This window comes from Myotis daubentonii, chromosome X (genome assembly GCF_963259705.1).
Source record: "Myotis daubentonii chromosome X, mMyoDau2.1, whole genome shotgun sequence".
NCBI lineage: Eukaryota > Metazoa > Chordata > Mammalia > Chiroptera > Vespertilionidae > Myotis > Myotis daubentonii.
The window spans coordinates 66,341,376-66,349,041 of record NC_081861.1 but is presented as its reverse complement, the minus strand read 5'-3'; the positions used below and the strand labels follow the sequence as shown (position 1 = coordinate 66,349,041).

Genomic DNA, 7,666 nt, shown 5'->3' with positions numbered 1-7,666 from the left:
ACCACCTTTAAGCTATAATATTTTTAGATGAAAAATAAGAACTCTGAATAGTCAGTTATATTTATACATGAAAAAAGCACTTTTCAATGTACTTCTATTAGTAATATTCTAGTTCCTTTGCCCCAAAGAAAAGATTCAGAGGACCTTACATTCACCTCTGAGGCAGTGTTTTCCTTTTGTTTTTTTTTTCCTTTGGGGAATGTCAGGGAGAGGTCATTAAATTGTTTTAGTTGGGGGTGATAGATTGCTGAACTCGCTTTACATATTTTATAGTTCTGAACTTCAACTTCCAAATTAGTGGTAATGGTAATGAAAAAAATCTGATAAATTGTCAAATTCTGGGTTTAATCTTTCAGTTTTATTTCTTTTTCTTGTGTCATCTCTAAGTTGTTCCAAGAACGGGATAAAAAAACTTATGAGCATCAAAGTATTCATAGATAATTGATGCAATATCTAGGATTTGCATTAAATAATTCATAAAAAGGAAAAGGGGAGCATAGATGTAACAAAAATGAACAAGAGTTGATAGATGTTGAAACTGTGTGTTAGATGTGTGGTGGATCATTGTAATCTTGGCTCTACTTTTATAAATTTTGAAAATTTCCATAATAAAAGCATAAATTTTTAAGTATTATTCTGCATATACTCAGAACTCTCTGGCAGTAGCTGAAATGGTATGTTTAAGCTTCTGGAGTAAACCTTTCTTAGACCCACAGACATCCTTCTTAATAAGCAGGAGTGCACAAGCCTGATAAGAGCACTGAGCGGGATTTTCTTCCATGAAGTACCTTGCTGAAGTAAATCATTAATTAGAACATACCTAAAATGAAGCAAACACTGTAAAATAGCATTCACACAGCTGGTATTTCCAAAACTGACCTTGGATTTGTTGCTGTTAAGTGAGTGGAAAGGGCCACCTTGTTTATTCCAGTCATTGTGATCCTGGTTACATTTTTGTTTTGTTTTTAAACGCAGGAAGGGGCTGGCTGAGAGTGAAACTAACCAAGTTTCATGGAAGGATGATCAAAGGTGTCTGACTTGAAATACTAGTTGTATGCAGGTTAGATTTTTCAAAAGAGTTCTTTTCTTGCTACCATAAAAAAAAAAATGTGGACCACTAAGGCCTTAGGTTTTCTCTTCAGCATGTTTCGGACTCTGCTGTTTCTCTTCATGGTTTTTCAATACTATTTTCCATGTGGGGATGGGGGTCTGTTTACTACTGAGATCGGGTAATATATCATTCCCTTTTGAATAATCTTTATTCAAAGCTAAAACACTTTAATGTCTAACAATCCAAATTGGCGTTATTGCCGTGACTGTCAAAAATTTGATAGTCCCAGACATCTGTTTTGCAACCTTTGGAGATACTCTAGTCCAAGAACTTTTTCAATTAGAAGTTCATCTTTAGTCTCCAAAGTTGCTGCTTTTGAAGGAACTTGTTTTTCCACTGTCTTCTTTCCGTGATGTCTTACTACCTAGAATAGTTGCAATGCTAAAACATACTATTGATAAGATATCATAGCGGTATGAAGATTGTTTTGATGGATTACATCTAGAAATAACCCCCTTTGATCTGCATCCTTGCAAGATATTTTGTCAATAATCAGTAGGCTGTTATCTTATGGAGTTAACATCAAGTGACTTTGATTTGTTCTATCAGGTCAAATAACCACATTTTTAATCTAATTATTTAGCTGAAATATCCTTGGACTCCTTCCAGTTTTATAGTGAACCACCAGGTTGACTTATATTTTTCATAAATTCCGAAGTTCTTTTTTTCCCATCCTGTAAAACAAGTCTGCCTGCTCCAAGCTCAGAGAGGGCCATATGTTTAGAAAAATCATCCTTTAAAAAAATTGCTTTTAGCCAAAAATAACACATAACTTCACTAGAAGGTTTTGATGCTGGGGGAAAGAAGGACCAGTGGAGGGATTTTCCTTCACATCCTGAATCATAAAGGGACACAGGATTTATCCTGTGATTTTTCTTAATCCCCACTAGGGGCAAGAAATTGTGTCAGTATAAGCAGACTTATTAATATACGGAAGAAAGCAAAAGAGAATTAAATAATTTTTATAAACTGGAAAGTGGGAACAAGTAACAGAACAGAATTTCCATCTAGCTAACTGGTAAACAGACCCATTAGCACACTCTCAGGGGGCTGTCACTGGTCCCAGAACTGGACAGGAAACCTTAGAAATCCTAAAAGCCCAGTACTGGAGGTGGGGGTAAGGAATTCCTCTGCCCAGGGCATGCACAATAAGAACTAGATGATGTAATAAAACTTTTGGACATTCACAGTGGGAGTCAAGGTGATGAAACAGAGGGGCAGGGCCTTGCGTGGGAATAATCAGAAAGGTAACTGGGTTGGATAGAGGGCATGAAGTCCCAATAGAATTTACTGGGAGTAGGGCTCCATCCAAGCCTGGAAAGAGTTAGAAGTTTGGTTTGGATAATTTAAATAGTTCTTTGTCCTTTGCCTAAACCAAGAAGATATATGAAGAATTAACAGAAGCCTCACTGTAGTGCTTCTAGAGCCTGCCCACCCGCCCTCTAGATCCCCAAGGATGTATTAATTCCTCTTAATTCACAATAAAATCTTACCATCACATTTAAACTTCTCCATGCATGTGCGTTTGGAATTCTTTCCTCATGCCACTGCGAAAGGACCAGTCACACACACCAGCAACAGGTGGGACATTACTTCTAACTTTTGCTTTCTTTTGTATTCTTTTATGGTTCATTAAGTTGCTATTTATCTACAATACAACTCACCAATTTTAACTGCATAACTTGGTAAATTTTGGTAATTGTATGCAATGTAACTAGCATGATTAAGCTAAAAAATTTCTCCGCCCTAAGAAGTTTCAGGTGACCTTTTCACTTCTACATCCAGTTCAGCTGCATTCCTCCCCATCTCCACTCCAGGTCCCCCTTGATTTGTTTTCTGTCACTAGTTTTGCCTTTTATAATTTCATTTATGTAGTATTTTATGGTATGAATATATCATAAAATATTATTATCTATTCACCAACTGAGGTTCATTTGGGTAGCTTTCACTTTTGGGCTATATGAATAATGCTGCTTTGAACATTTATATATGGTTGTTGTGTGGACATAACTTTTCATTTCCTTTGGTAAATGACAAGGGGTGGAATTGCTGGGTAGTATGCTTAACTTTATAAGATGTTGCCATACTATTTTCCATTTCCAGTTTTTACACATATTTGCCAAAATTTAGCAGTTTCAGTCTTTTTAATTTTAGGCATTTTAGTTAAGTGGGTAAATATATGTCATTGGGGTTTTAATTTATATTTTCAGATGATTAGTGACATTGATGATTTTTCCATGGGCTTATTGGTCATTTATAATTTTCCTTTTTGAAATACCTATTAAGTTGTCTGCCTATGTTTTATTAGAATGTTTGCCTTATCTCTGACTTTTTAATAACAATTACTATTTCATTGTTTATAGTCAGTGTCCATTTGGTGGACAGTGAAGCTATTTCAGGTTGTTTTTAGAATTATAAACAGGATTTTAATTACTGAATTATCTTTTTTTTCTTTTTATGAGTTTTTTTCTTCTTTTTTAAATATTAAACTTATTTGAAAAGACAAGGGGCCAACTTCACCAGGCAGCTTGGCTGGCATAGCAGGTGTAAGCTACAGAGCTTAAATTCATCTACCAAAAAAGTAATAAAAACAAAATTTAAAAAGACACCTTCAACAGAACACAAAACTTGCAGCAGGCACATGAGCCTGCAGTGAAAGCTTCAGACAAAAAAGTAACACAAAGCTAAAATCAGCTCCTGGGCATTCCTGGTGTAAGTTAAAGCGCACTTTTTCTCCAGGTGCTGCAAAGGAAATAGTTTCTCTGCACGTGAGGACAGGAGGGCGCTACTAAAACCAGGTGGGCAAGCAGGCAGGGGCTTGGTTGGTTTTCCGAATAGCCTGGGGCAGTGGTGGAGCTTAGCCCTCTATGAGATTTATGGCTCATCTTTTACCAGCGTGGGTGGAGGCAACTGAAGCAGAGAGGGCTGTCTCTAGCGCAGGACCCTGGGATTGCAGGGCCTGCAGGCAGTGCTCTTGGTCTCCTAGGACAAGAGCAGCTGTGGAATGAATCTTCTGGGTTTCCTCAGTGACCAAGTAAAACACTTCATCAGGGACATGAATGCAGTCCATCCGCAGCTGCTTGACATGGGGAGGAGGGGCGTGGGGCAGGGCAGGGAGCCCCTGGGATCAGGAGCACTTTGACAGAGCACAGCTTGCCCTTAAGCAGGAGGTTCAGGCTTGGTCCCATATGCCTGGTCTGTCCATGGCTCCACAAGCACCCACTGGGCATCAAGAGGCGCTTCGTCATGTCACCATCCACCCTGCTGTGCTGCTCATAGCTCCTCTTGCCCAGGATGGTGGGAAAGCCATTATTGATCACAGGGGCAACTTGGTGGAGGTCAGGCCACTGCGCACACTAGATACACTCTTCACGGGTCAGATTGGGGTGGGGGCAGGGAGATGGGGTGGGGGCGGGGATGTGGGGCAGGGGTGGTTCTGCTTCAGGCTTTGCACGACTTTGGGCAGCCTGGCCATGCATCCAGCCTTGATGGCCAAGCTGTTGGTGTACAGGTAGAAATGACTGGAGGTGGGCCATGGGCACAGGATCCCTCAGCACAGGTGCTGGGAGAGCCACATGAGCTTGGTGGTATGCAGGTAGAAGGCCTGTCTCATCTTCACAAGGCACTTGCCGCTCCTGTTGCTTGGGGCTGGGATGGCATGGGGTCTCATGTTACTGAGGTTTGGTCCTGGCCTCTTTCCATCTAACCAGGTTGGCATTTTCAAGTCACTGAATTTCTTCCAATATGTCCAAATAGATGTGCAGGGACAATGCTGCATGTTAGGGGGACTCCAAAAATACCACTGGTAAGATTGAGTAATGTGACAGCTCTGGCAGCCCCTGTGCCCTTCACCACACCCACCTTGATGTTGTTGACGTTGATCTGGTTTGGATTTGGCTTGTTATAAAGGTTGTCCCAAAATTCACGCAAGAAGTAATTTTGATAGAAAACACAGGTTTATAATTAAAAATTGTAAATTTTTTATTGATTCATAAAGTATATAGTAAAAGGTTATGTATGGAATAGCATATCGGGTAAATGACCTCCACGGCTTTGCTGGCACATACACACTCTTTTGTTGAAATTTTCCACGACCGTTTTGCATAAATGTGGCTGAATTTCTTTGATACAGCGCTCAATTTCCTCCTTCAAGGAGTGGGTGGTCGTGGGCTTGTTGGCATAAACCTTAGACTTCAAAAAACCCCAAAGAAAAAAGTCCAACGGCGTTAAATCGCATGATCTGGGTGGCCAATTCTGATCACCAAAATGGGAAATTACACAACCAGGAAATGACTCATGCAGTAATTGAATTGTTTCTTGAGCTATATGGCATGTGGCACCGTCTTGTTGAAACCACATGTCATCCACATCCATATCTTTCAATTTAGGCACAAAAAACTGGATTATCATGTCGTGATAGCAAGCACCATTAACTGTTATTGCCTGAGCAGCCGCATTTTCGAGGAAGAGTGGTCTGATGATGCCTCCAGCCCCAAATCCACACCAAACAGTGACACATTGTGGATGCATTTGTTTCTCAACAATCACTTGTGGATTTTCTGAACCCCAAATGCGACAATTTCAGCCCAAGAAACAATTCAATTACTGCATGAGTCATTTCCTGGTCGTGTAATTTCCCGTTTTGGTGATCAACAAAATTCAGCCACATTTATGCAAAACGGTCATGGAAAATTTCAACAAAAGAATGCATATGTGCCAGCAAAGCCTTGGGGGCCATTTACCTGATATCATATTGCATACATAACCCTATACTGTATACTTTAAGAATCAATAAAAATTTTACAATTTTAAATTATAAACCTGTGTTTTCTATCAAAATTACTTCTTGCGTGAATTTTGGGACACCCTTTAGTTGGGGATATAAACTTGCTTTAATGCACTCTCAGCTTCAGCTGCTTTCAAATGTTTCTGCTGCACATATCTATTGGCTGTCTTCCACATGCAGTAGTACTGGATGATGCTGGTGAGTGACTTCCAAGGTAAAAAGTCTTGGTGGATGTTCTTGAAATCTTTCCTGTATTTCTCCAGGGCCTCCTTGAAGATACTGGCCTCTGAGACCGATCACTCCTCCATTTTATCCCAGCAGAGCATGAGCCCACCCTTACACACCAGAGCCAAAATGGCCTTGGAAAAGTCATACAAGTTCTTGTGCAGCATGTCCATGGGGTGGAACAGGGTGATGTCCTGGGAGGCAGCTGCAGCGCTCATGTGCAGGTTGGGCTATCAGATGGAGCTGCTGCTGTAGTCAAGGGTCTGCTCAAAGTTGCCCAAGGAGTGGGCCACCACCAGCAACTGGTCAATCTTCCTGTCTATGTCTGAGCTGTGTGTCTCCCACACCTTGGTCTCAAATTTGGACTGATCATGACTGTACTCATCTCCTTCCAGGTGGGTGATGTTAGCCAGGTACTGGTTTCCCATAGGAATCTCCCCTTTGTCGGCCAGCAGAATCTTCTGCTGCGGGTCTTAGATGAGATAGTAGAAGAAGTCTTTCCACTCCAGGTAGGACTTGAGAAACTGAGTCTCACTGAGCAGAGAGAGTGATGCTGCTCTCTCTTCTGATGTGGGTGTCAAGCAGCGACTCCAGCTCTCTTGAAAGGAACATCTCCCAGTCCTGCACCTGGTACTTGAACTTCACGGGAAAGCATCTCTAGTTCTCTATCTCCTCCTTGATTTCCCCTTCCTCGCCATCATTGACCCCTGGTCCAATTTTGTAGCAGATGGACAGGTTGGCAAGCTTGTCTGATATGGTGGCCAGAGCAATGAGGGTGCTGGAGATGGCCCCCAGTAGAAGCAAATCACCTTGGCCTCCATCTTCCCATCAGTCCTTGTGGAGCTCCTCAATTCTCTGGATTGGGTAAAGGTTGCTGGAGGAGTTCTAGAAATAGACGTAATCTCCAACCCTGTATATGTTGGGGGGCCATGTCGGGCAGCTGTTGGCCAGGGTGGCAGGCCAGAACATGGTGGGCAGGCTGTTTAAAGGGCGGTGCTGCAGGCACTGCTATATATATCCTATATAATAAAGAGGCAATATGCAAATTGAACCTCATGCCATAACACCATCATAAGATGGCTGCACACACAGCAGGAGCGGGACAGCAGGGTCAGAAATGGCAGCCACTCTGTGCAGCTTCCGCCAGGTTTCCTGTGGTCCCGTGGGGGCACAGGGGTCCCGACATCTGCTTTGTGTGGCTTCTTCCAGGATCTCCATGGCCCCGTGCATGGGGATCCCTGTGTCCATTTCATGCAGCTTCTGCTTGGGTTTCCATGGCCCCATGTGCACGCCATAGGGGTGGGGCCCAGCGGCCACTCTGCACAGCCCAGAGGTGTGGCATCGGGGAGGCACTCCAAGACTTGGGGCCATCCCACAGTGCACTGGCCATGTGGAGCAGGACTGGCAAGACTCCGGGACTCAGGGAGGTCCCATGGCATGGGGGGGAAGGGAGGGTTCCAGGTCTTGTGCTATTTCATGCAATAGGATATATATATCAGCGGATCGCGCCTAAGCTGGCAATCAGACATCCCTCTGGCAGCCCG

The 7,666-nt window shown here is 42.6% G+C and overlaps 1 pseudogene; it reads right to left on the bottom strand.

Moving 5' to 3' along the window:
* Positions 1-4,042: 4,042 nt before the first annotated feature.
* On the bottom strand, positions 4,043-7,091 carry LOC132224587 (metastasis-associated protein MTA1-like; annotated as a pseudogene).
* Between the last annotated feature and the right edge of the window lie 575 nt (positions 7,092-7,666).